This window comes from Ambystoma mexicanum, chromosome 3p, assembly GCF_040938575.1.
Source record: "Ambystoma mexicanum isolate Mex_15411 chromosome 3p, UKY_AmexF1_1, whole genome shotgun sequence".
In the NCBI taxonomy this organism is placed as follows: Eukaryota; Metazoa; Chordata; class Amphibia; order Caudata; family Ambystomatidae; genus Ambystoma; species Ambystoma mexicanum.
The window spans coordinates 264,067,731-264,094,151 of NC_090925.1; the positions used below are offsets into that span (position 1 = coordinate 264,067,731).

Genomic DNA, 26,421 nt, shown 5'->3' on the forward strand with positions numbered 1-26,421 from the left:
CAATATCAAAGCAGCTTTCACCACCGTTCACGAGAGAAGAGGGGAACACAACAGGGTCAGTTACGGAGCCTGAAGCCCAGGTACAACTGATGCCGGGTGAATTCATTTATGTCCGGAGCTTTGTGCGCCGGTGGAATGCACCACGGTTCCATGGCCCATACGAAGTGGTATTTTGCACGCCTACGGCTGTAAAAGTGAAGGGCCTAAAATATTGGATACATCTGACGGATGTACAAAGAGCATATAATAATGTGCAGGAAGAGGTGGATGAGGGGGCACAGACAACAGCAAACAATGCAAATTAAAAGAATGAGTGAATATGAACTTGTGTGTGTGGCAGAAATGCACCTGATTGAGAAAGTTGCTGAGAAGTATAATTACATTTAAGGGTATTTAAAAAAAAAAAAAATAATAATTGGGAACTTATATGTAAATAATGATGTGATAAAAATATGTAGTGTCTACTCCCTTGTCTGTGCATCCCCAACCCTACTGCCCTACCCGCTTCCATTCCCTTTCAATATATACTGGCACTGGTAGTGCCAACAAAATGTTTACATTCATGCACTTAATGCACTTTTATATCTCAAACAGGAGCTACCATGGCATCTAACGGGCAGCCTGCAACGGATAGATTTATTAGATATAGAGAATTGTTAGCTGAGAGATGCAGATATTCGTATGAGTGTGGATTGTCTGTGTGCATTTCATTGTTTTTTACAATCATGTTTGGCCTGGTTACATATTGGTTCATAGCGTTCATCTCTATCGAGATGAACGAGGGGGGAGGGATTAACAGCACTAATGTGACCAATGCAACAGCAAGTGTAAATACTAAAGAAGGTGATTTTTTGGTATGGGATGGAACTAAACTTGTATGGGGATATTATACCACACCATCCAATGCTGTCATCTCGAAAAATGAAGGGCTGCAGGGAGAAATGCAAAACAACACAGTGTCTCCGCCAAAAATATCTAATTACAATGCCCGCAGTTTAAATGATCGAAACCCCTCCGCCATATCCTGGTTGTATAACACCCCCACCAGCCAGCCTGCCCCCATAGCCAAAAACACACTGTCAGGTAACATAAAGGAAGAAAATGAAAAAATGACAGCAACACATGAAATATTATATGATGATTGGGCAAAGGGGGGCGGGAAGGAGAAAGGGGGGCCCACTTTGTCCATTGCCCATGAAGCCGGGAAGTACATTAGGAACAGAATTAACAGACGAAAAAGGGAGGTGGGGAGGAGGAAGTATGATAAGTATTATGGGTTAAGACTAGATAAAATGGAAGACCCGCGACACCCCCACCAGACAAATAAATGGTATGCGGATATGAGTGCAACAGCTAAACAAACAACAAATGAGAGCTGTTATGTCTGCTCCCTCATTCCCCATGCTTCAGGCACGCCCAAAGTATTGTTACCCAAAGAGTTGCCTATTGCAGATGCCCATTGTCTCCTTCATCTCACGTTGTGCAGAATTAAGAACACCTTCCAGGCACATGAAGTTACTTTTAGAATGCTGCAGAACGAGAAAACCTGCTATCCAAAGACAGTAGGAGTGGTATGTCTGGAAGAACCATTTTTTATAATACAAGGGACACTTTTTTCAGACAACAAGTGGAAGGACGAAGAAGTAATGTGTAAGGCTGAAGCGCTGAGGGGTGTGGCACCAGAGAAATTGCAATGGATAGAAGAAACGTGCACACCAGTATGGAAGGAACACATTTCAAAACTAACTTGGGCAACAGCCATTGAAAAACCCTTCAAGCTGCAGAAGGAAATAGACTATGAACTGTGATTTAAAGGAGAGGGGAAAGCCTCTATGGGGACAAACAAGAACTGTAACAAGACCCTCACCATCCCAGATTTAAGAAAAGGGACAGCGGCCCTGATGGACACGTATTGGGTATTTGGCAACCAGGCATACCTGCACCTCCCACAATCATGGAGTGGCAGCTGCTCGATGGCCACTCTGCACTCAGCACTAATGGTAATCCCGGAAAGCCACATTGATGGGAGCAAAAGGACGCGGGAAAACACCCAACAGAGTGCGGCCCAGCCAACTGCAGAGTCACAAATCTATGTCCTGTCTTCCGGGAGCAAGGAAGAGGTGCTGTCCCGAAACAGACGAGTATCGAAATACATATCAAAGGCATCGTCAGAGTTGCTGGCACAGATCCCAGACAGGTATCGATTATTTAGCTCGGCAGAAACATTTTTCGCCTCACTCATCCCCAGTATCCAGGCACGAGCAAACGCAAAATGGCTCCAGATAACACGTTGGGAGCTGATCCAGCTGGCAAATGACACTGAAGAAGGGTTCAACGTAATAAAAGTGGAACTAAGAGCATTACGGCTGATGACCATGCAAAACAGGTATGTCTTGGACCTGTTGACAGCGATGGATGGAGGTGTTTGCCGAAAAATCGGAAGTGCCTGCTGCACTTTTGTACCTTCCGAAGACGCAGACAACGGCTCCCTGTCCCATGTGATTGAAGCAGTACATAACCTAGGAGAAAGAATGAGAATGGAAGGTGGAGCGGAAGAAAGCACTTGGTTCGACAATATTTTCTCCTGGGTTGCATCATGGCTGGGAATGACTGTGAAATTTTTGATGCCGGCTGTGGTGTTCCTCCTCTTTATTTTTTGCCTGTGCCAGGTGGGTCTTCGATGTTGTGCTGACGCAGTACCGAATGGTGCAATGATGATGGTGACAATGGGCAACACCCGTGGTACAATACAAGCCATGCAGGAAGTGCAGGTACAAACAGGAACTGATGACACCCCAAGATATCAGCTAGTGCCTAGGTATCACGACAAGGACATAGTAGATAAACTGTGGCATACTACCATTAGAGAGCCCCTTATACTAGAATGGTACAAGGAGGTATGGGTAGACTTGGAAGGAGAGAGCCGATGTATATACCTGTCCTGTACCCCAGATGAATATGCTAGGAGAGGTGAGAGCTTAAGGGGTGTGTGCAAAGCATGGATGCCCATAAAAGGCACACCTGCATGGGATGACGCAATAATTGCCGAGGAAGAGTGCAGGAGATTGGAGGATTTAAAGAATTCGTTACTTAAGTAACGAAAGGGGGGAAATGTAGGGCAGGATTGGTCCAAAAGACCCCCCTCGCCTACATCCCCTCCCCCGGTGAAGGCCATGGCTCATCAGGCGTCCCCTCCTTACCACCAGGGCCCGGGTGGTGGATGGCTCACCTGCTGAAGACATTGCCCACACATATTGAATTTAGCTAGGCCTCAGAAACCATTTTGTCTAATAACGATGGTGTGAGCTCGGCGCACTGCAGCGTGACCCCCACCTTTGGAGAGTTTCAATGATCCCTGTGGCCGCAGCTCCCTGGCAGATCTGCTGTGAGCCCGTTCCCACGAACAAGACGGACATGAGCTAGTGTAAGATACCAACACTGTAACATTTCACCTTCCGCAATGTATCGCTGCTCCCAGCATGACCCGGCCAGCAGAGCCTGGGTAGGAAGAGAACTGTAAAATGGCCCTCAGATAAAAGCAAAAGTTCCCAAATACTAATGACAAAACTACCAGCAATGGACGCATTTTCTCCACAAACCTCTTTGACTAAAAAACCTGTAAAATGTATAGATATGGCAGAATGCATGTTCATATGGCATTAGCAATGAAGCACCCACACCACGGCAGTTATGTACAATAGTGAAAACGTCCCGGGGGATTATTTGTTATGCGTATCATTGAAAAGTTTACACCCCACGGTCCCGCGCCATAACCGAACTAATGCTGCTAGAGTGCAGAGAAAGACAAATGCAACCATATTGAGGGCTCATGTGAAGGGCGCGCGAGAATGCACCCTTCATGTGTGTATATCCAAGCCCCTTATGTGCCACTACCGTCACGTACGGTGGCGAGTCATTTTCTATGTGCTCCACCAACCTCACTACTACCTCACTTACTGCAAATGTATATGCATATAACAAAATGTTGTAGTTGTTAAAACATAGTGTACAAATAATGTGCTCGGACTGGCTATATTTGAGAGGCATTTAGCAAAGTTAAAATGTAAGCTTTGGAATGATTCAATGAGTATTGTATAGTATTCAAATGTTTATGATGCTTTCACCTAAAATCTGCAACACACGAGGAAGATACCTTTGTGAATATATGCAAGGCCATTCCCCCTCCCTCCCTGCGAAGCCTGCCAGACGAGAAAGCAGAGGCCCACGCCGCGCTGCTCCACCTCCCCCAACTAGGCTGGAGCCGCTTCAAAGATTTGTAGTTCCCTCTGCAGCACCCAAGGCCACGGCCCGCCACCTGCATTATTTACAGCCCAGCAGTAAACCTCTGCCTGAATACACAAATCCAGAGGCGCCCTCTCTTAAACCCCACAACCCACCGGATCACCTAAGGTTAATGGCCCCTGTAAAATTAGGACACCCAATATTATGGCAACATTACAGCAACACATTCATAACGACTTCTAACAAGACAGGAGGACATGTACCGTCTGTCCCATGCCCTGAGACCCAGCCCCACGACCTATGGTACCCGGTCAACAGGACACTGGTAACCATGTACTGATGAATCGCCATCAAACCCCTCTCAAGGTGCATTCCTCCTGTGTTGCATTAACCTGTAGAATAACCTATTGGAAGATTTACTAAAGAAGATAATATTGCAAAAGACTGAATGACTGCGGTGTGCATGGCATAGGGCAGAGAAGTCAGGAAAAGACATTCATCTCTGACACTGGCCACAGTGGCACAACGACACCGGCCGGATGAACCCAGCTGACCCGCCAGGCCCAGCCCATCCCACGAGGCTGACCAGTGACGTCCTCCAGCCAAGACCAACCACATCACAGCAGTACCTATAGCTAGTCGTCGCCACCCAATCCCATTGAATTTGTGCCCCCTATAGTGTGTAGGGTTTTATGACGTTTTTTGTAAATATATACGCCTGTCTTTGCTATTGTCAGACAGAGCGCTCTCGGAGTTTGCAGAGTTCTTTGCATGCCCTATTCTGATTGATAAACTCCCATTTACGCTCACCCGCACTTGGTCTTGGCATTATTCCCATTCTGGGAGAGTACATCATTGTCTCTCATTGCGGGGAGGATCGTGCTGGTTGGGGACGCTTGCCTTCAATAGCTAATACGCTATTAATGATAACGCTGAGACTCAGTCTAGCAAATTCTCCTTTAATTCCATACTCGTAACTACCAACTGTATTCCCTTCCCCACCCCTTCTCTCCATCCCCATTCCATTCTTCCTTGGGACCCACCTTCTAAGTTCTGTTCAGCCGCGCTCTACATTCTATTTACCCACAACACTGGCCCACATTGTCACACATGACTTGTGGCTACCTGGCAACTATGTAAGGGAGCCAAGGACCAGAGGGCTTACAGACTCAAGAAGACAGGACCAAAGGAGAGCGACTCCATACATGCCAACACTCCCGATTTAGGCGGGAGACTCCCGATTTCTTATTGAAAATTCGGGCTATTTTTTAGTGTCTCCCATCTAAAATAACGATAACCCCAATGCAATCCTATGGGAAAAATACATGCTCCCACCTGCTGTGGTGAAATCTCCCTCCCAGGGGCTCCCGAATGTTGGCATGTCTGCTACTCACCAAGGAGCCAAAGACCAGTGGGCGTTGGACCAGGGAAGCCACTTTTAAATAACATATAGACAAGAAAAGGAAACAAGAGATACTAAATGTTAGAAAAATGCAATTATAATAAAATATTGTTGTTCTAACACACTATATCTGTGTCTATGTATGAACTTCTATGTATATTTGTGTTACGGTTTTTTTCGTACTTTTGGGGCCTATCCATAGCGTTTTAAGTGTCAGCTTGTTTTGGGCTTGTTTTGGAAGGGCATTAAGCTTATTTCTTCTTTCCGACCTCACCTGGCAAGTGGCAATGTTACTTCTTTTTTTGTTCATGTATTAATATTGCGAGTGCATGGTAGTAAGCGGGCGTGGCTCCTGGAGGCGAGTGGGGACACTGTGAGTCAAGGCTCTCCTTCGCCTAATTCAGCGGCCTCCGCCTAGTATCTGCAATCCACTGCCAGTGCTCCCTAATTAGTGGGGTCAGGAAGTCTCGCTGCACCTACTTCCTGCAAGGAGATGGCGTAACCCTCGCCAACAGCAACAGCCCAACTCAAACTATCATGTTTTTCAGGTTCACAGAAAGAAAGGGCTGTGAGCGGTACGACCGGAAAACGACCTTCTCCACAAACATTTTGGGCAAATCACAGGAAAAAAATAAACTGAACGCCCTTCATAACAAACGGAGTCCGATGCAAACAAACTGAAAGACAGGTGTGTACTCTAATGCCCGGAAAGGCAGGTAAGTCTGTTTATGTAGCCTTTGTTCAGAAATCGAATATTGCGATCAGTTTATTATTCACTTCATATTACAATTGCGGATTGTGAATTGAATCTCGCACGAGGCTTGGTTGGTTGATTGATTGGTTATTTATAATGCGGCTACTGCCGTTTTCAGTGGAATCTGCAATTTACAAATCTCGATTTACAGATTAAAGTTGTTGCTGCTCGCTAACCAACAATGTATCTATATTGAGGTTTGAAGTCTCAAACGGTCAGTGCGAATAAATGCTTTAGTTCCCTGGCATCCAAAGATTGGACAGCACACATATCTGGCCAATACTGCATCGCGCCTGCTGGTCCGTAACTTCTGTTTATCCCATAACAATTCAGTCTTTGAAATAGACCACACATTGCTTTATACTTGCACAGGTGGCTTTGCCTGGGCAGAACGTTTTTCATTTAAGGTAAAGAGAATCTCCCGGTTATCAGTGCCCCATTATTTAACACTGCGCTCAATAGCCTTGTTGGCTACAGCTCTCTTATTGATATTCTCTCTAGTTACTCTAAACATTTTGGTCCACAACTTGTTTTAACTCTCGTCCCCTGCCTACCACTTTTTCCTTCACCCTCAACAAAGAATTGGATAAGCACTCCAGGACAACATGAGGGAGTTCGGGGGCAAGTAATTCCTGCGCCTCTACTTACAAGCTAAACCACTACATAGCACCACAATGTATAATCCTGGATCAACTATAGCACACAACTCTCCACTAAACATGTTTACATTATCTTGCTCTCTAGTGAGGAGGGATGACCCTCCCACACGGAACACTGCTCCTATTTATATCCAAAAAATGCTGGGATAACTGACGGGAGCAACTCGATTACAATTGCCCCATGTATAATGACATTTAAAAAAAAAACTCTCATGGAATGTTAAGGGATTGAATCAAAAGGCAAACAATTCTATTGCATGTAAAGACCAGCATTGGCAGTATCAACCGTTTTGGCTTTAGTATGGGTATGGGAAAGGTTTTTGCCAGACACTGACACTGCTGTGATAGTACTAACTAGCCATTAATAGCAGTGCCTGGCATATATATATATATATATATATATATGCATATATATATATATATATATATATATATACATATATAACGTTGCCTATGCTTGTTTAAAATAGTCCTTCAGTGAAGGACACACATACTGCTTATAAATCATGGGGCAGAAGGAACATTTGGTGAAGACATTTTTTTTATTACACCAGTGGCGAGTTTACAGGTCCAATTAAGCCGTTAACTTTGAGCACAGTTTGCTGTTACAGCTTGATGAAGCTAGCTCAAAGAGATCTCAGGAGAATGCGTTTTGGGCGGCGAGGGGTGGCAATGGACATAGGGATTAGCATGGCATTGGGCAGTCAATGGGTGGGTAAATAACCAAACACCTACAGGTGTTGTGTCCCTCCACATATGCCATCTCCCTACTTGCTGTACTCCAATGCAATAGTTTCGGTTTATAGGAAATGGTCAAACTAAAATAAAGGCGGATCTAATCTTACTATAAGAAAACCCATCTGACCAAATTGGAAATCGGTCAAGCTAGAAAAAAGAGACCATATAAATACTATTAATTTTCCCCGGACTCCAGAGAAAAAAAACATCTCTCATTATGAATCTTCTAAAGCAAATATTTGATGGACTGACTGAAAATGTAACAAACGAAGATGGCAAATTAATTACCTCCCTCTATTAAAGTTAACATGGAACATGAATGCCCCAATAGAGTGGAATTCTGGCTTCTGGCATTTACACTGCAATAAAATGTAACTCTAAACCCAACAACTTAATTATGGAGGGGACTGGAACTTAGCAATCAACCGTAAGGCAAAGGTAAGATTTTCCAGGGGACGCAGGTCTAAAGCCCTAGCTAACCTATTCAACAACATCACTTATTAGACCTGCAGTGATGATGGTTCCCATCAAGAGCTATACTACACCAGTTTTCTCCATGTCCACCAATCCTACTTAATGATTGATTATTTTATGATTTATTAGCTGTAGAACAATAAGCTAAAAGTAGGGATTGGCGCCATAATACTTTTGGATACCATGCCCAATTCCCTGACTTTCAAAAACAGTGCTATCTCGGCGCATAGCAAAACATTTAATCTCAATATGGCAAGACTCGACAATACTGAAGGCACTGAAGTTATATTCTCCTTTATTCGAGATTTCTTCGAATTAAACCTAAACACAGACACTAATGAGGAGTACAATTGGGACATGTTTAAAACAGTACTAAGGGGCAAAATCATCAATGGAGTAGTGCAAAGGAAGACACATTTAAAAGAACACTCAAAAGATTCACTCAAAAAATTAAAGCAGGCCGAACAACAAGACAACTCTGTAAATGCAGTCAGGAACTGGCTAAAACTAAAATTTGATTTTTAGCAAAAAGTCTTCAATCCCTGCAAACATAACCCCTGCTAAAAATATGAATATTCAAACAAGGCAGGACAATTGTCAACTACCAAGGCAAGAGGGAAGACTATAAGAAATTCACAAGAGCAAACTAAAACTAAAGATGCTGACATTGATCAAGTCTGCTGACATTGACTTCTACAACTCTCTTTACTCCTCTGAAAATATAGCATTGCAAGAAACTATAGATTCGTTTTTTATAATCCATGCCTAGAAGCAATTACATGTAGATGTAAACTACCTTAAGAACCCATTAATCGCTGATGCGGTTGCAAAGGCTGTTTCTTCCGTCAATAGAGGGGAAAGCACCAGAACCAGATGCTTCCCAAATAACATTCAACCATTTACTTAATCCAAAGTTACTACTTACGTAATTATTTTACCAACACAGTGCCTCCTGGTACTATCACTGAAGCCAATATTATTGTACCATCTAAGTACAACAAAGACCCCAGTGATCCAAGACCTTACCATACGATCTGGCTCATAAATGTGGATTGCAAAAATGTATGCAGACATACTAGCATGCAGATTAGAGGCTGATCTGCTGATACTGGTCAGTATAACTGTAACACTTCACTTCTTACGGATATGTTATCTTGCATTTGTATTGCAACTACTGCAATAGGTCATGGCGTTGAAGCGCCTTTTGCCTGTCAGGGAGGCAAAGGAGGAGTATGCTAGAACATTCAGTAGTGGTAGGGAGGGGCAACGTTGGGTAGATATTTGGGATGAAGGTGTGGGATAGATGAAATGCTCGGGAAGGCATTGGATGTAAAGGTGCAGGAGCCATTTGTAAAATTAGAATGACTCTGTTTTCTATGGGACACAGTGTTGAAATGAAAGACAGCTGGAGAAAGGTGTTTGCGGTGCCAGGGGTATGTCTGCAACGTACTCCTCTTGTGTTGGGCATATAGAAGCCATGCTCAAGAAGACAGTCGGCAAAGACCTTCTACATACTTCCCTCGGCCCACAGCACACATCTGGAAGGGGTTGAATGTCAGAAATCCGAATTTGCCAAGTTTTCAAAAAAGCTCCATAAAATGAGCAAAACAACTTTATGTGGGTTTTTGTTTTGTAATGTATTTTATTTTTTTTGCCTTCCTATTTGTAATTATTACCAATGTGTGTGGTGGTCTTTTTCTACCAAAACCCTAGAAAAAGCATTTGACCTATTGGAATGGGAATTCTTGTTTAAATTTTATAATGGAATTCCTTCATAAACTTGGTTAAATATTTATATCAGAGCCTTGGTATATGTCAACGGCTTTCTTTTTACGCTAGGAATGGGTCGAGCCAGGGTTGCTCCCTAAACCCCACCTTCTTCATTTTGGCTGTAGATGCCTTACTAGTGACTGTTCATAGTGATGAGAATGTTTTGGGCATCACACTAAGAAATAGGGATGTCAAAATCACAGCTTGTTCCAATGATGATATTCTGTTCCTATCTAACTATTACATTTTCGGTTAATCACGTGATCTGCATTGAAAAACTCTGCAAAGGTCTCTGGTTACAACCTCAAAAACAAAACGACGAAACCACTTCCCAGAACCAACTCATGTACAAAGGGAGATCAGTTTAACGTAGGACCATGTTGGAGGAAAGATGGAGACAAGTTCACCAACTGTAAAGGCTCAATGGTCTCGAACACTGAAGCCACCATCATTGCAAAAGTAAAGGAGAAATTATCACCACTTCTTTTGTAATGATGGTGCAGCTTGGACACTGTTAAAATGAACTGCCCTCTGATTCCTTTCGAAGATAAGTTCTTTAAGACTTGCATTCTACGTCGTAAAAATCCTTATGGAATGTGTGACAAATCCTCAGATGTTGTCCCTTCTCCCCTAAGGGGAGCCCCTTCACATGAGGCCAGCCTGCTACCCGATAGTCCGCCTGTGGGTGGTACTCAGCGGGAAGATCTCATGGGGAGGGATTCCCCCATGGGACTAGAGACGACTTCTCACAGAGAACGCGGTATGCCCGTAATACATACCAGCCTCCATTTTCCTCAACCTATGGGTACGAGACACCAGTCCCCCACACTTTGATATACGTGTGTCAATTAGATACTCCAACTCTTAGTAAGACCACTGAGACGAGGAAGAGTAGGGACTACATGCCCGAACTGTGTTGCAATAATACTAGGACGAAGATGATGTGAGGAGTTAAGAAAGGGGGGCGTGGCTTGGAGCGCCATCGATGTGGTCGCTCCTCTGAGGCCGCCCGTGGGATGCCCGCCGCCTCCGTCAATTCCCAGCGGTTCTAAGCGGGTTACCGTGTCGCCAATGCCATCTAAGGCGACCGGAACCGACATGGCACAACCTGGCCAAACATAGCCCTCGACCGAGGAGGCATTCTACCAGAATTCAGCGGCCGAACTTCTCCCCCGCTCCAGCCGAAGAAACCAAGATGGCCTCCAAGCCAGAACCCAGCAACACGCTCCGCACCTGGTGGTAACGGTGCCTTAGAGCGCCGGGGAGTTGGAGGAGGGGAGCGGACTCCAGCACAGAGCCATCCGATTCATACCAAGGTGGCCTGGAATGCACTCGAGTGCATCCTCGGCTGCTGGGGCCTGAGTACCCGACGCACACTCCGAGGGACCGGGAGAGCGGGCTCCCCCCCCCCCCACTACGTCGGAACCTCCTCTCAGCGACGGCCGACGACATTACAGAACCGCACAGAGGAGGTTCACAGAGGGATCTGGGACCTCCATCAGCGAAGGACCACCGATGGAGACTTGAGGAGGGGCGGGGAAGCAGCGAGATAACCGCTTTCATCCAGAGAGGCCTTGACCCCCCCACACCAATGCTTCCTGGGGCGCCCCTGCCCACTCGCCCAGATCTGGACCGCAGAGGGGGTTGAGAGCGATACACACCCTGAGTGCAGCCGTCCACTGCCCTGGGCAATCAAGACCGCCCAATACGAGCAGTATTTCTAGGCAAACGAAGGTGAGCAAGGGCGCAGATATCTCCGCCATGTTTACTGCACCGGAAAAACCCAAGAAACAAGACCCTCCTAAACTGACCCCACAGAAGCCACAAGAACACAGGGGCGCCCTCGCTACCAAAGGAGACCTGATGGCCTTCATGGCGGATATTAAATCGGAGTTCCACGCCTGCCTCTCGGAACTCACTTATAAAGTTGAACAGACGGACCAAAGGGTCACAGAGATCGAACAGAGGCTCGGAGAAATCGAGGACCATTCTCAGGACCACACTACCAGGCTGGGGGAAATGCAAAGATCCATCGATTCCCTGCATTACAAATGCGAGATCCTGGAGTTCAAACATGAACACCTTGAAAATGGGGCACATCGCAACAACCATACCCATGGTTCATACCCACTCCAAGGATACTTTCCAACCTTTGTTCCTTGGAAACGCACAGTACACAATACGTGATGGGACAGTTGGCCCTGTTGGCCAAGGGTACGCCCGTACTTACAATGTCGGTCTACCTTCCAGTTAAAGTTGCGGCCCCCCATTGGGGTTCCGTGTTAATGTGTTAAAACCTCAAGTGCAGGATGATATTAAGGGATTCCCCAAAAGACATGGCAGCTGAATCACCGCCCCACGACCCCCCCCTAACCCAAGGAAAGGAGTGTGAGACTCCAGCGGACCTCCAAATGCTTCGGATCCTCTCCCTGAATGTTAATGGCCTGAACTCCCCTAACAAGCGAAAGGCAATTCTACTGAAACTCCGGGACGAAGACGCAGCGATAGCCATGCTCCAAGAGACTCACTTGCTGCCGGTAGACGTGACCCGACTTCGCTCCCGGTTATTCCCGCTCCAATTCTTTGCCTCTGGCACAAACAAAAAAGGAGGTACGGCGATCCTCTTCGGGAAAGACTTGAACCCACAGATCCTGGAAACGAAAACCTGCGCTAATGGGAGATCTATAAACTCTCGTCTCGGTGTACGCCCCTAACACTGGACAATCGCACTTCTATGACTCCTTGGGCACATCTCTCGCTAACTTTGTGGAGGGCCAAACAATAGTCGGTGGGGACTTCAATGGGGTTCCCGACCCCACCAAAGACCGGTCACACCCCCCGACTCCAAGCGACTTCGCCCAAGCCCTTAGCCTCCTCCGACTCTTCAGGTCCCTGGAGATAATAGACTCATGGCGGGTGTTCCACCCTGACGAAAAAGACTTCTCTTTTTACTCATTCGTCCATCGCACCTTTTCAAGGATCGACCTGTTCCTGACCTCCCCGCAAACTTTCCCTTCAGTCAAAGAAGTCTCCATCGGCACAAGGGCGATATCCGACCACGCCCCAGTGCTCTTGGAACTCTGGGTTCAGAATCCCAACCTCGATAACCTGCGTAAATGGACGTTGTACAACCCGATCCTTAACGATATGGCCACCAGAGACAAGATCGCAACAGGAATAGGAAATTTATTTAACGAAAATCCAGCCTCGGACACCTCGCTAGCGAACAACTGGGACACCATGAAGGCAGTAATCAGGGGCTCCCTAATTGCCCAAGGTGCGGCCTACCACCGAGACAGGCGTCCGACACGGACGGCTCTAGAGAACGAACTAAGGGAGGCCAAGGCACTCCACAAGGAGAAAGGCTGGTCCCCCAAAACGCAACGGATCATTCGTACAGCAAGGAAAAAACTGGAAGCCCACTATGCGGAACAAACCGCCCAACTAATGGCCAAGGCCAAACAGTCATACTACGCGAAGGGTAACAAGGCGAACAAGTTCCTGGTGGCCAAGCTAGCCAAGCGGAGACGCGTCAACACGACCACTGGTCTGTGTGATCCCAACGGGGTCACACTATACTCAGAGCCCGAAAAGCAACGACTCGCAATAGATTATTTGACTCAAATCATGAAGGCAACCCCACGAAACTTATCACAACAGAAGGAATACCTGCAGCAGTGCCCCCTCTCTCCGACACAGCGAGAGACGAACTGGAGGAGCTCATTACGGGGGAGGAAGTCGAGGAAGCCATCAAATCACTTAAAACACGGGCCCCCGATCCAGACGGCTTTTCAACCAGGTTTTACAAACTAGCACAACTGACCCCCCACCTGGTTACCCTATTCAACTCCTTCAGGGAAACGGGAGCAGTGACCCCATCGATGCAGGAATCAACCACCATCCTCCTGCCCAAACCTGGAAAAGATCCAAGAAGCTTAACGTCCTACAGACCGATCGCACTCTTAAACATCGATGCAAACATATACTCAAAAATTCTAGCAACCCGATTAAATCGCATCTTGCCGAAGATCATTCACCCGACCAGGCAGGTTTCATCCTACACCGGACAGCAGGTGACATCCGGAGAACCCTGAACCTGGTGGACCTTGCCTCCCGGAACTCCCGAAATCTAGTCTTAGTGGCTCTCGACGCAGCTTAGGCATTTGATAGGGTGGATTGGACATTCATGAGACACACCCTAGGGGCCTTCGGCTTCGGGTCAACGTTCCAAACGATGGTTCTAGCCAACTATAACAGCCCTAAAACTAGCCTGAGAATCAACGGACACAGCTCGGCCCCAATCCCCCTATCATGCGGAACCCGGCAAGGCTGTCCACTGTCACTCTTGCTTTTCGCACTCGCCATGGAGCCCTTTGCACAAAAGATCAGGCGAAACGACCAAATCAAGAGCATACAAAGTGGCCCCACGCATCACAAATTCGCCCTATACGCGGATGAACTTCTGCTCACGATCTCGGAGGCCCACTCATCTCTAAAACACGCGATATGAGAAATCGCCAGCTACGGGGAGGTCTCAGGCCTCACCATAAACTTCGATAAATCATCCGCCCTGGGCATCGGCCTCACCCCAGCAGAACGGGAACCACTGACTAAGATGTGCCCGATAACATGGGAAAAAAGTGCCATCTCCTACCTAGGGGTCCACATCCCGGCTGACCCAAGAGACACATACAAAGCCAATTTCCCCCGGCTCTTTAAAGAATTGGAAGGCGACTTGAAACGCTGGGAGACCCAAGAAATCTCAATGCTCGGCGCATCACTGCATGCAAGATGAACCTTCTTCCGAGGTTACTATACGCCTGTGCCTCCCTACCAGTAGCGATCCCCACACCAACTCTTCGAGGGATCCAGAGAAAAATGCTGAACTTTATCTGGAAAGGTAAGAAAGCGAGAATCCCTCTCAGAACTATGCTGGGGAGTTCCAAACTGGGAGGATTGGGGGTCCCAGACTTGCAGGCCTACAGAGTGGCAGCTCAATTGGCACAGGTCCAGGCATGGCAAAATATGACAAACCGCCCTAGATGGGTAGAGTTGGAACAATCACAAGTGCCCCTACCTTTAGGATTTCTACCATACATCCCGCCCACCCTCAGGACTCAATGGGGAGATCTCCTGCTATCAACCAAACACACCCTTAGTTCCTGGGACTGGGCACTAAAACAAAAGGGAGTGCCAAGAGGACTGAGCCCACGCTCCCCTGTCTTCCTTAATCCAACGTTCGCACCGGGAACGAATCCTCACAATTTTCCTTAACTGGATTAAGGGCGGGCTGGAGACTATAGACCAGCTGTATATGGGGGTGGGGGGGAGACCTCTCACATTCGCCCAATGCAAATAGAAATTCCAACTCCAGGAAAGGGACAGATTCACCTACATTCAATTACGCCACTGGTGCTCAAACCCCCAAACTTTGCAAGCAGCGACACGCCCTCCTACTGCCCTAGAACTCACTCTGGGAGACCTTCCAACCCGCGGCAGAGTATCCACCCTATACAGGCGCTTCCTAAGTGATTTCCTGACCACAAAGACCCGCTGCATGGCCCAATGGGAGGCGGACCTGGGTCACCCAATAGAGGACCAAACCTGGGTGGACATATGGACCAGAACACACACCTCGTCCACCTGCATTACCAATAGGGAATGTGCGTACAAGATCACGCTGCGGTGGTACTACCCGCCCCACCGACTTCACCATATGAACCCCCAGGTGGATCATTCTTGCTGGAGAGGATGCGGCCACCCAGGCTCCTTCTTCCACATGTGGTGGGCTTGCCCAAAGGTCCAACAATTCTGGAAATCATGCCTGGGGTCCATTACACAAATTACCGGGACAAGGATCCCCCTGGAACCAGAACCAGTCTTGCTGGGAGCTCCAATCCCCGGGATCTACCCGCGCTCCGGGACCAGATCGAAACTACTAACTCACTGCCTACTAGCAGGGAAAACGGTGGTGGCCCGAGCCTGGAAAACCCCGGAAGGCCCTCACATACCCCAATGGTGGACCAAACTTTGGGACATTCTGGTAGCGGAGAGGGTGACGGCAGCACAAGCGGGAACTCGCCATCGTTTCCAGAATATCTGGGCCCCAGTGCTGGAATTCGACCAGCGCTTCCCCGCCCTGACGTATAATCCTATCAGGGCCGCTGGATCCTGAAAAATCAAGAGATCCCTGAGGAAGATACATAGACGCTGAGGCGCAAACTGGACAGCCCAGGAGGGAAGATTCCGCCTACAAGGCCTAAGGGACGGAGGGACCAAAGGGAGGAGGGAGGGAGAAAACTCAGGGGGGATAAAGGACTGGGGATCAACATGCCTAAATAATCATTGCTTATAATGTTTGCAATTGTCATCCTGCCTTGATTTAAAATAAACAAAGTTAAAAAAAAAAGAAAGGAACTCCAGAGAACAAAAGTGAGCATCCCAGTAAGGACATTGTGTCTAACAACTAAGAGACGCAGTGAGAGAGAGAGAGACACACAGTAGCAGCTAATCGGTGCAAGAGGCCGAGAAATCCAGCAAGTCCAGGAGAAGCTGGAAGGACAGAGGGAGCCGAGAGCAGTCTGCTCCCAGTATTGGAGAAATACCAAGACTTCTTTCCCTAGAGGCATTGTCAAAGGCCGGCAGACCAAAGGACAACGGGAGAGTGCAGCGTGGGAGCGAGAGTCATGCTAACACCATCCAGAGCGCAACAGAGCCCGAGAGGTGACACGGACAGGGTAACTCGAGACTAAGACAATGCACGCAGAGCGAAGGACGACCCTGACATTAACCGGCCGATCACCCGACACACACTGATGGTAACATGAGTGCTCAGGGACCGGCGGGGGTGAGTTGGCATGGGAGATAGCGATGCGGGTGGGTCTCCTTCGTCACAGTACTTTGGGAAAGAATATCCCAAGTCTTAAGAGAAATGAAGCCCGGGTCTTGGACCCGACCAAATATAGTACAGCTTAAGAACCCAAATGCAGTACTTGGCAGGAGAGTATACCAAGTCTGTTTTAAGGAAAAACAGGGCCCTGGTATCCAAATAGAAATAATATAGATCAAGAAGACCGACAGATTATGGCAGGAGAATAAGAGAACTACGGTCTGGGACCCGAACAAACATATTGAGAAACAAGACGAGTCATTCTCTTGGCACTTTTATGTTATCGTCCAAGAAGAAGAAAACCGGTTTTCTGAGTTAAGTAGATCACATCTTTATTTAGTTTAATTTAGAGTGTAAGGGAAGGAATTAGCTTTTTCTGACACACAGTGGACTATTTGCTTTGACGGAATAGCCTGACAGGCCTTAGTGTTTGGCTGAGGCAGGGCAACCCTTCTTAGTAATGGTGATGGATAGGTTTTTCTCTTTTATTTTACACAATGTCTATAGCCAAAACGATGCCACCTGAGTGTCAGTCTCCTACTTCTACACCCATGCAAAGGGAAAACTTCCAAGAATATACTAGAGAAAAATGTTATAAGGATTCTGGTGGAGTAGGGTCCTTAACCTCAAAGCTTATCACCAGTCATTCATTCTTTCAATAATTAACACTTATGCATGCCCCCTAAATCTAATCAATGAGCAGAAACCTGCATGGATGTAACTCTAAGAAGCATTATCCCACCCATTCCCACTAGACTGCTGCTTTTATAAGAAAAACCCAATCGAAATCAAGAGCCATAACCCAGTGTTGCAAGAATGTATTAAGATACTTCACAAAACATTTAAGCGGGGAAGGTGAAGAACTAATGTGATTCCCCCAATTTTGCTAATCCCCCACCTAGCCCCCCCACACCCCTGCCCTCAAATATCAATAAACTGAAACCAACCACATGGGATGCATGGGCAGAGAAAGTTTGCTATGCCCACAAACTAGTTAATAACAACCCATACTCGTTTGTAGAACTTTAAACCAAATAGAGACGCAAGTAGATGAATTTGGGCAATACCCAAAATGAGGCAAAATATATTTAAGTAATAACATACCTAGAATGAATGTGAACACTGGGACTGACCCCAGTTAAGTTATGTTAAAGGATATTTATACCACGCACTATCACCACCTAAGTGGTCCCCTGGTGCTCTGGTGGGGTAAGTTAGTAGGACTGAGCGTGAAAAAAACACGAGTGCTGTGTGTGCTGTTGGCAGCTTCACTTCAGTTTACACTGTTCGCTGAGCGTAGGTGTGAATTTTCAGTCTGTAGTTGTCCTGTGCTGTTGTGCAAGGCTATGTGTGGTTTGTTTCGTTGTTTGCTTTCCTGTATCTTCCAGAGAATAATGCTTTTAGAAGAGGCACCAAGAAAGACCAAACCCCAGACCAAAACAAAATGGGCAAAATTATCTTTTTAAATCTTAATTCAAAAGGATGGAATCTGATCTGCTAAAGAATATCCAAGTTTAAGGGTGCATAAGGAGGAGACTGACACACAGATGGCATGTTAGTTGGCATACACTTCTGTTATGAGATAAATAAGAGAACACCTACCTCTACCTAACTCCAAGAGGGGTTTACCTACCTCAACCAAAAAATGAAGGATTCCATCAGGATGCCCATGTAAACAAAGAGTCAACCGTCCTGTGTCAAGACTCCTGCTTCTGTCACTTAGACAAAGTAACTTGTAACTATGCTAAAGGGGTAATGGATCTTGTTGGCCCAGAAGAATGACTCCCTTCTTCTGGACAACAGATTCCAGTTCCAACTGTAGGTGCGACCTTTACCTGAGGGAATGGATCCCTTCCCCAGGTCTTTATCCCTTTACAAGGGATCAACGTTCCAGTTTCAGATGTTAACAAGTGACAACTTATGGCACACACAATCTCCACACCTCACCCCACTCCGGAACAAAGTTGTCATCACCCTTGATCTAGCAAACTCACTCCCAGCACACACATTCCAGAAGGCCCCCCATAAAACTCTTAACCCACTGATTCTCCAGTGCGCTAACTCCCCTCACCCCAACAAAACAGACCTCCCAGAGATCAGGCCCCACACCCAGTTGGTACACGACCAACCTCAGATCACTAAAAACCACTCAAAATAAAATCGCCCTAGCAAGACTAACAAAGGCCTACATATCGGAAATCATAAAAAAACAAACAAGAATTCTATGGGAACATAATCTTGAACTCTCGCAACCCAATTAAGGAATTGCATCCAATCATCTCAGACTTCAAATTGCCAGGTAGCTCAACCCTCCACCCAAATCCCTATCCCCATGTGATGCCTTATAAGAACATTTTCACAACATCGCTATCGACAGACATTCTCCCATCATCTCAAAAATAGAAAGAATGCCCCTGCCCACCTCCCATTTCCCAGTCCAAACTCCCTCTTGATGCAAATCCTTTGCCTTTTAGTCTTAGATCTCACACCAGGAGTTCCTCTCGCTCCTAGCACAAAGCCCCTGAGGACCCTTGCCATCCCTCCTCAAAAACATCCCAACCTCAGCCTTTGCAGACAGTATCACACGCTCAATCCTTAACCACTCCCTAACATCAGTAATCTTTCAGGAAGTCTTGAAAACCTCCTACATCAAATGCCTCCTAAAAAGAAAACGATGCTCGACCCTCTCCTTTCCCGGATTACCGGCCCATTTCCAACCCCCACTTCATTGCCAGACTCATGGACCGCACAGCATACAAGCAACCCGACCACTTCACTGAAGCCAACAACCTCCTTCACCCTGTCCACTCAGGCTTCAGACCACTCGGAGGAACTGAGTCCTCACTGGTGTCCGTTTGGGACGACCTAAAAAGAATAGCGGACGCTGATGGTTGCGCTGTACCTATTCTTCTTGACCTCTGCCGCCTTCGATACCATTGACCACACCATTCTCCTAGATAAACTACTCCTTTTTAGGAATAAAAGACCCTGCCCTCAATTGGATCTACTCCTTCATCTCTAATGGCTTGCAAATCATGCTCCTCGACCCTTTACCTCAGCTTCTTGCCCAGTACCGAAAGGGGTCCCACCCTTATCTCTCCTCTTGAATATTTTTTTGAACGCCCTCATCTGCTCCCACAATCTCACCTAGTACAACTACACCCTGATCATCCTTAAAATCCACAAATCACTGGGCTCCACCCGCCTGGATCTGTCATCTTGGATATTGACCACTGGATGACGCCAACAACCTCATCCTCAATCCTGGGAAAACAGAAATCCTAGTCTGCAGGAAAACTGTGCTCCTTCCCCAGCCTATCCCCTGTCCATACTCTCTAGGCCCCCCCACCGGCAACCTCCACCTTGGTGAAAAACCTTTGCACGCTGGACGCTCATTTATCACTCTCCCAATACATCAATTCCGTATCCAGAACCGGTTTCTTTTACCTATGTATCCTCCGGCGTATCTTACCATACCTCACATATCCTCACCGATTCTCTGCCATCATCTCCATCATCTTCTCCTGCTTAGGCTATATAGCTAGGCGCACTGACGTTTCAGCTATGGAAACTGCAAAGAATCCAAAATACTGTGGCACGCCTGCTCATTGTCTTCTCTACCAGAGAACACATCAGCCCTACAATGAGTCCTCCACCGGCTCCCTATAGGTCGGTTACCTTTTAAAGCCATGTGCATCACTCACTGTTATTCACAACACTGGCCTGGAATTCCTCCAAGACATAGTCGCCTTCCACCCCTCCAGGCGACTCAGATCGGGCACAGTGTCCCACCTAGTTCCCCATTACAAATGCACCAGACTGGGCGGATCCTCCCTCTCTATCCAATCTTCGACCATCTGGAACGCTCTGCTCCTCCACAACTGCAACATTGACACCTGGCTTTTGATGTCCAAAACAGGAAGTTACAGGAGAATTAAAGAAAGAGGGTTGAAGAGACTATTTGGGAAAGCCAAAGTGCTGGAGAAGCAATATGCGATGGGTCACAACCAAGATGTGAGATCTAAACTAAGGAAAAAGAATTATGAGCTTAACAAAATAATATCTGACCAGATTGAATATGCCTTATTCAGAAGTAAAATTAATTAATTCTGAAAATGGAGAAAAGGCTTGAAGACTACTTGCACATAGACTGAAGGTTGCAGAGAGTGACCAAAGGATTACAGCAATAAGAGATACATCGGCCAATATGGTGACTCATCAGAAGAACATACATGAAATATGTAAATGATATTATGAAGAACTTTACAAATCAGAATTAAATAAAGTCCTTTCTAGACTGTATGGAAGTTCCTCGCCTGATGAATGACCAAGCCACACCCTTAGAGAATACCATAACATTGGAGAATGTTCGCTTAGTAGTTTCAATGCTTCGTGTAGGCAAATTGCCTGGTACAGATGGACTACCAGTTGAATTCTATCGGATCTTACCTGATTGCGCCCTGCAACTGCTCTGTGACGTATGCGTCTCATTATTCGAAACAGGATTGCTACCGAACACTTTGCGCCCTGCCTTGGTGACTGCTCTGACAAAGAAAGATAAATCCCGACCAGATGTGCTAATTACTGACCAATTAGTCTGATCAACACACATTGTAAGCTTCTGGCGAAAAGATTGGAGCATGTTATGCTAGTACATGACAACCAAGTGGGCTTTGTTACAGGAGGATCATTGGCAGATAACCTGAGACGGCTGCTCTTGGCTATTAAGTGGAAGTAAACAGATGTGTCCTGCTGCAGTGGTCTCACTTGATGCGGATAAAAGCCTTTGATCAAGTGGAGGGGACTTTCCTATTTGAGTGTTTTGGAGAAAATGGGATTTGGACAAAACTTTAGACGATGGATGGGACTTCTGTATACAAACCACAAAAATATTGTACTCACAAATGGACTGATTTCTGATCCGTTTAAGTTTAACAGGGGTACTAGACAAGGATGCCCTCTATCCCCGCTACTGTTCATTCTGGCGATGGAGCCATTAGCGGGGATGCTCAGGTCGGATGTCGATATACACGCAATTGGAGAAGGTGTATGTATAAACAAAATTTGGCTCTATGCAGATGACTTACTGGTCCTCCTACGTGATCCTAGCTCTAGCATTCCACATCTCGGAAGTATCGGGTTATTGGGTGAAGAGGACCAAATCTGAGATTCTTCTGATTAACACCACATGTGCCAATTTAACTTTACTTAGTGTCCCGAGAAAATGAAATACCTGGGAATCTGTATTGGCTCAGAGGTTACGAGATTACCAAAGATGAACTTCGACCTAATAATACCCAAGCTTAAATCTGACTTGGATAGATGGGCACTCCTGAAACTATCACTTTGGGGCAAAATTAACTGCATCAAAATGAACATGGCGCCAAGAGTTAACTACATCCTCTCGATGCTCCCCATCAAGACGCCCAGAAATATTTTCTAAGAACTCTACACTGTCATTAAAAAGTTCTGTGGGATGGCAAGCCTCCGAGGTTAGCTTTAAGTGAAAATGTAGCTTGCACTGAAACTAAGAGGTATGAATCTGCCGACCTTCTTCGAATATCACCTTGCGTTTACTGCTAGACATCTGCCAGACTGTAGGATCAGAGCAAGATCTACTGGATAATAGCGTAGAGGAAAGTAATAGTGTCTCCCACCTAGCACCTAAGGCCTTGCTGCCGATGGTGACAAGACCATCTCGAATACAGAACCCACTGACTGCCTTCATGCAAGAATGTTGGCGCTGCTTGTCAGGTCGTATAGGAAGCGATCCGTTCTTGTTCCAAGATCGATCGATTTGGCTAAATCCGGCATTGACCTTCCAAGGGAAAGTACTCTTCTGACCATCCTGGTTTTTGGGAAGAATCCAATATGTTAAAGCTACACCCAAATGCCACAATGTATGCAATTTTGCGATCCAATCGTAAAGGAGACCCTACGTTAGCCAATATCTGGGCTGGAGAGCTAGGTGAATCAATTGATCAGGGCTGCTGGCACAGATGCTGTAGCAATGTTCGTCTGGTCAGCATGGATTAGGACCTAAGAGCATCTCAGACTAAACTCCTCTTTGGAACATATTGGACTCCAGAACGTATGTTCAAGAGACACCTTCTGGAGAGTGATGAATGCTGGAAGTGCAACCGGACAAGGGGCACTTTGAGTAATTTTACTCTGGAATTGCCAAAAAACAAGACTTCTGGGAAGGGGTACACGAAAGGCTGGCCTTGGTTTTAAGCTGCACTATTACAATGAATGCATAAATTTTTGTGCTTGGAGACGTGTCTCCATTGGAGGACGTACCATTTGGTAAGAAAGTCTGGCTACTCCGGTACATGCTAAAAAAAATAAAAATAAAAAATAAAAAAAATCCTGAGGGTGTGGAAATCTGCTGCTTCCTTCTGCATTAATGAATGGAAGAGTTGTTAACCTTATCCACACAGGAGTGGGTGTTCTATTTAAGCTAACCGGAGACACTGATGTATTTACAGACATATTGGGATGTTTCCCAGATACTTATGGCTAATGTTTCCATTATGTAACCTATGTTAATTATTAAAGCCTTTTTCTTTCTTTTCTCTTCTCCCCTTCTCCTTTGTCCCTCTGTCAGTCGTCCACCTTGTAGTATACACATTGAGCTTATTATTTCTTGATTGTTCATTTGTACACCTATGTTGACTTTGCAGATTGTAATACTTTTATGCACCATCTGTTTAGTTTCATACTACTTGCTTTTGTTATGTGAAAATAAAAATCTGAAACCACATTTTGCACCTGAAGTTCAGGTTTACTGCTTTCACGGATCTTGGCCATGGCAGATCAAATGCTACCTTTTGACTGAGCTGTCAGAAATGCAGAATTTAAATGACCTGTGACCTAGATTTGTAGCAGAAGTCTGGAAACCTAGGGGTCCACAAAGTAGAACCGGAATTCCGAAACTCCAGTTACTTGCTTCAAGGATACAGAATCAAAGGGGCATATTGCTCTATCGTATTTGGATGAGGCGGGTTACTCTTGGGACTGGTTGGCGAAAACTACAAATGTAACGGCCAAATCTGCCCCAGAATCAATAGCAAAGACCTGGTATTCTTCCAATGCTTATGTGCAACCAACCGAAATAATGTGGGACTGCTCAGTTTACCCTGATTAATTTGTATTGGAGCATATCTAATATGGGTCTATTTCAATTGCGGGCATCTATTGAGGCAAAATTGGAAGAATGGTATTGGAGTTAAAAAAGGTTGGCTATTTCATTATTGGGGGTGATATTAATTGTAATTGTTTGGGGATAGGATTGGGGCCCACAGCTAAAAAAGCACTACAGGTTTAGGTGCCATGAAAAGGGGAATCCTGTGGATGGAAATCATGCGCCTTTTGGGGTTTTACGAGTCCATGGTAACATAGCAAGGGATTCCCTGCTGCATTTTACGTGGGTCTGTAATTCTCAGTCAAGAGGTATTGATTACTTCTTTGTCTCAGAGCCTGTTTTCCAGAATGCCAACTCCATGGAAGTGGTGAAATGTTCGGCTAGTGTTCAGCTCCCCCTTGTCATGACTTTGGTGAGCCCGGGTCCTGCTAAGGGAGCCTTGATCTATACACAGTCTGTCTCAGTAAACCATGCTGGGAATGGACTTACTTGGAGCAGAGCTTCCATAGCCAATGTAAATATGAGATAACTCTTCTGCATATGGATTTTGCCTGTTTACTTGAAAAATTCAATTATACGGTTTTATTAAACTGCATAGGGGATTCTGTCCTAACAAGGTGACTTTCCATAATAATTCTTGATCCTTAGGTAGAGACGAAGTAACTCACGCTAAGAAGGGATATGCGAGAGTTGTTTTGGGCCGAACTTCTAACTGTTGAGGCAAAGTGTAGATCCTTATTAACACGTTCTAGGAACTGGATTCATAATCTTAGACATGCCCTCAAGATATGTGATGCCCAAAATATGTTAAAATACTACCTACAAAGGATTCTGGTAAATGATTACATACATCAGATGCCAACTGCCAGAAAAGTTCTTAGACTAATCCAGTAAATGAGGGCATATGCCAACACATTTTAGATGGGTCTATTCAAACTCTTCTGCTTGAGGCGTGATGCACAAACTTTGTGCTGACGTCTGGAAGTTGGACTTGGATTTGGAGAAAATTGAAGGAATGATCAAAAACAGTAAAAACCTAAGGATGGCCCCGCTAACGTAACCCTAAAGGCTAGTCCGTTTCTTTGGGTGAAGGGTCTTATTATTTGGAACGATTTTGGCCTCCCTGTATCGTGGAAATCTCTCATTTTAGTTCCAATCTTTAGGAAGGGGGACAGGACTATAATTTCATTGTCCTCCTGGACTTTCTGAGTAAGCTTTTTGCCTCTCTATTGAGGGAGGGATTATTAGCCTTGGCGATGAGTGGTTAACTTGACAAGTCCAGGCTTTATAAAAACTGGGACCTCCTTAAATGGATTTCTTCTTAGGCTATTCAAAGTCGAGACAATGATGACATCTCCCAAGCCAGACGTGATGCACACTGGCTTCCCGTCAAGGAAAGGCTCAATTTCCAAATCCTTAATCTCGCGCACAAATGCATCAATCTCTCCGCCCCATTTTACCTTTCTGACGCCATCTCTAAAAACCTCTCTACTCGCCCCACTAGGAGCCACCTTGCTAACCAACTAACCAACTCTGTGTACCTCCTTTAAAAAAAAAATAAATAAAAAAAAAAAAAAAGCAAACTCTGGCGGCATTGGCTTCCCCTACATAGCCCCCAAACTCTGGAATGCCCTCCCTTGCGTACTCAGAGCAGAACCCCCACTACTCGCATTTCTCAAAACCACTCTATTCTCATACTCTCTGCACCCTATATCGCCCTGATGAACCTCAAATGCATCTATTTATGTTACATTGCAGGTTATTCAGGAAGGCTTAGTAGTATCATCTATGTAACTGTAACTTAACTTCAATGTACCATGAGTGTAACAGCGTCACAATGCCTCCGGGCTGATGCGCGCTTTTAAAAATGTGAATAAATAAATACATATGTCGTGTTGGCGTTTGACTACTTGGGGACTAAGTTACATAGCTGAGGTTGTCCCTTGTCGACGCTGAATATGAGAATTGCACTCCACTCGAGACCCTGGTGAGAGTTTAATTAAACAATCTGGGGCTACTGTCCACGCCTATAGATGCCACCTGAGGCCTGAACAAGGATGGATCCTTGCCCTCTTCTTTTTTATCTTTTTATTTGTGACATTGGTGAGATCCTGAAATCGTTTGTTGCATTTCCCCCTAATATAGGAGCTGATGTGGTCCAATGGATGCTTTACGCTGATGACCTCATCCTGGATAATACACCAATTGCGCTCCAAGGTCCGTTAAGGGCTTTAGAAGTTAGTCAATAATGTGTGTAAATATTGCAAAAACTCAAATCTTCACTTTAACTGCCCGCAGAAATAAGTCCTATGGCGGCTTTAAATGGTTTTATAAAAATGAGCTACTCGA

General features: G+C 45.8%; 1 protein-coding gene across 2 annotated transcripts in view; it reads left to right on the plus strand.

Moving 5' to 3' along the window:
- Positions 1-6,014: 6,014 nt before the first annotated feature.
- The window catches only part of DIDO1 (death inducer-obliterator 1), a 624,211-nt gene continuing 603,804 nt past the window's right edge, over positions 6,015-26,421 (plus strand). Inside the window, exon 1 of one of the 2 annotated variants that reach the window (XM_069650767.1) lies at positions 6,015-6,360. The gene's annotated coding sequence lies outside the window, so the exon portion shown is untranslated. The remainder of the gene's footprint in view (positions 6,361-26,421) is intronic. The other variant, XM_069650768.1, reaches the window with a different exon arrangement.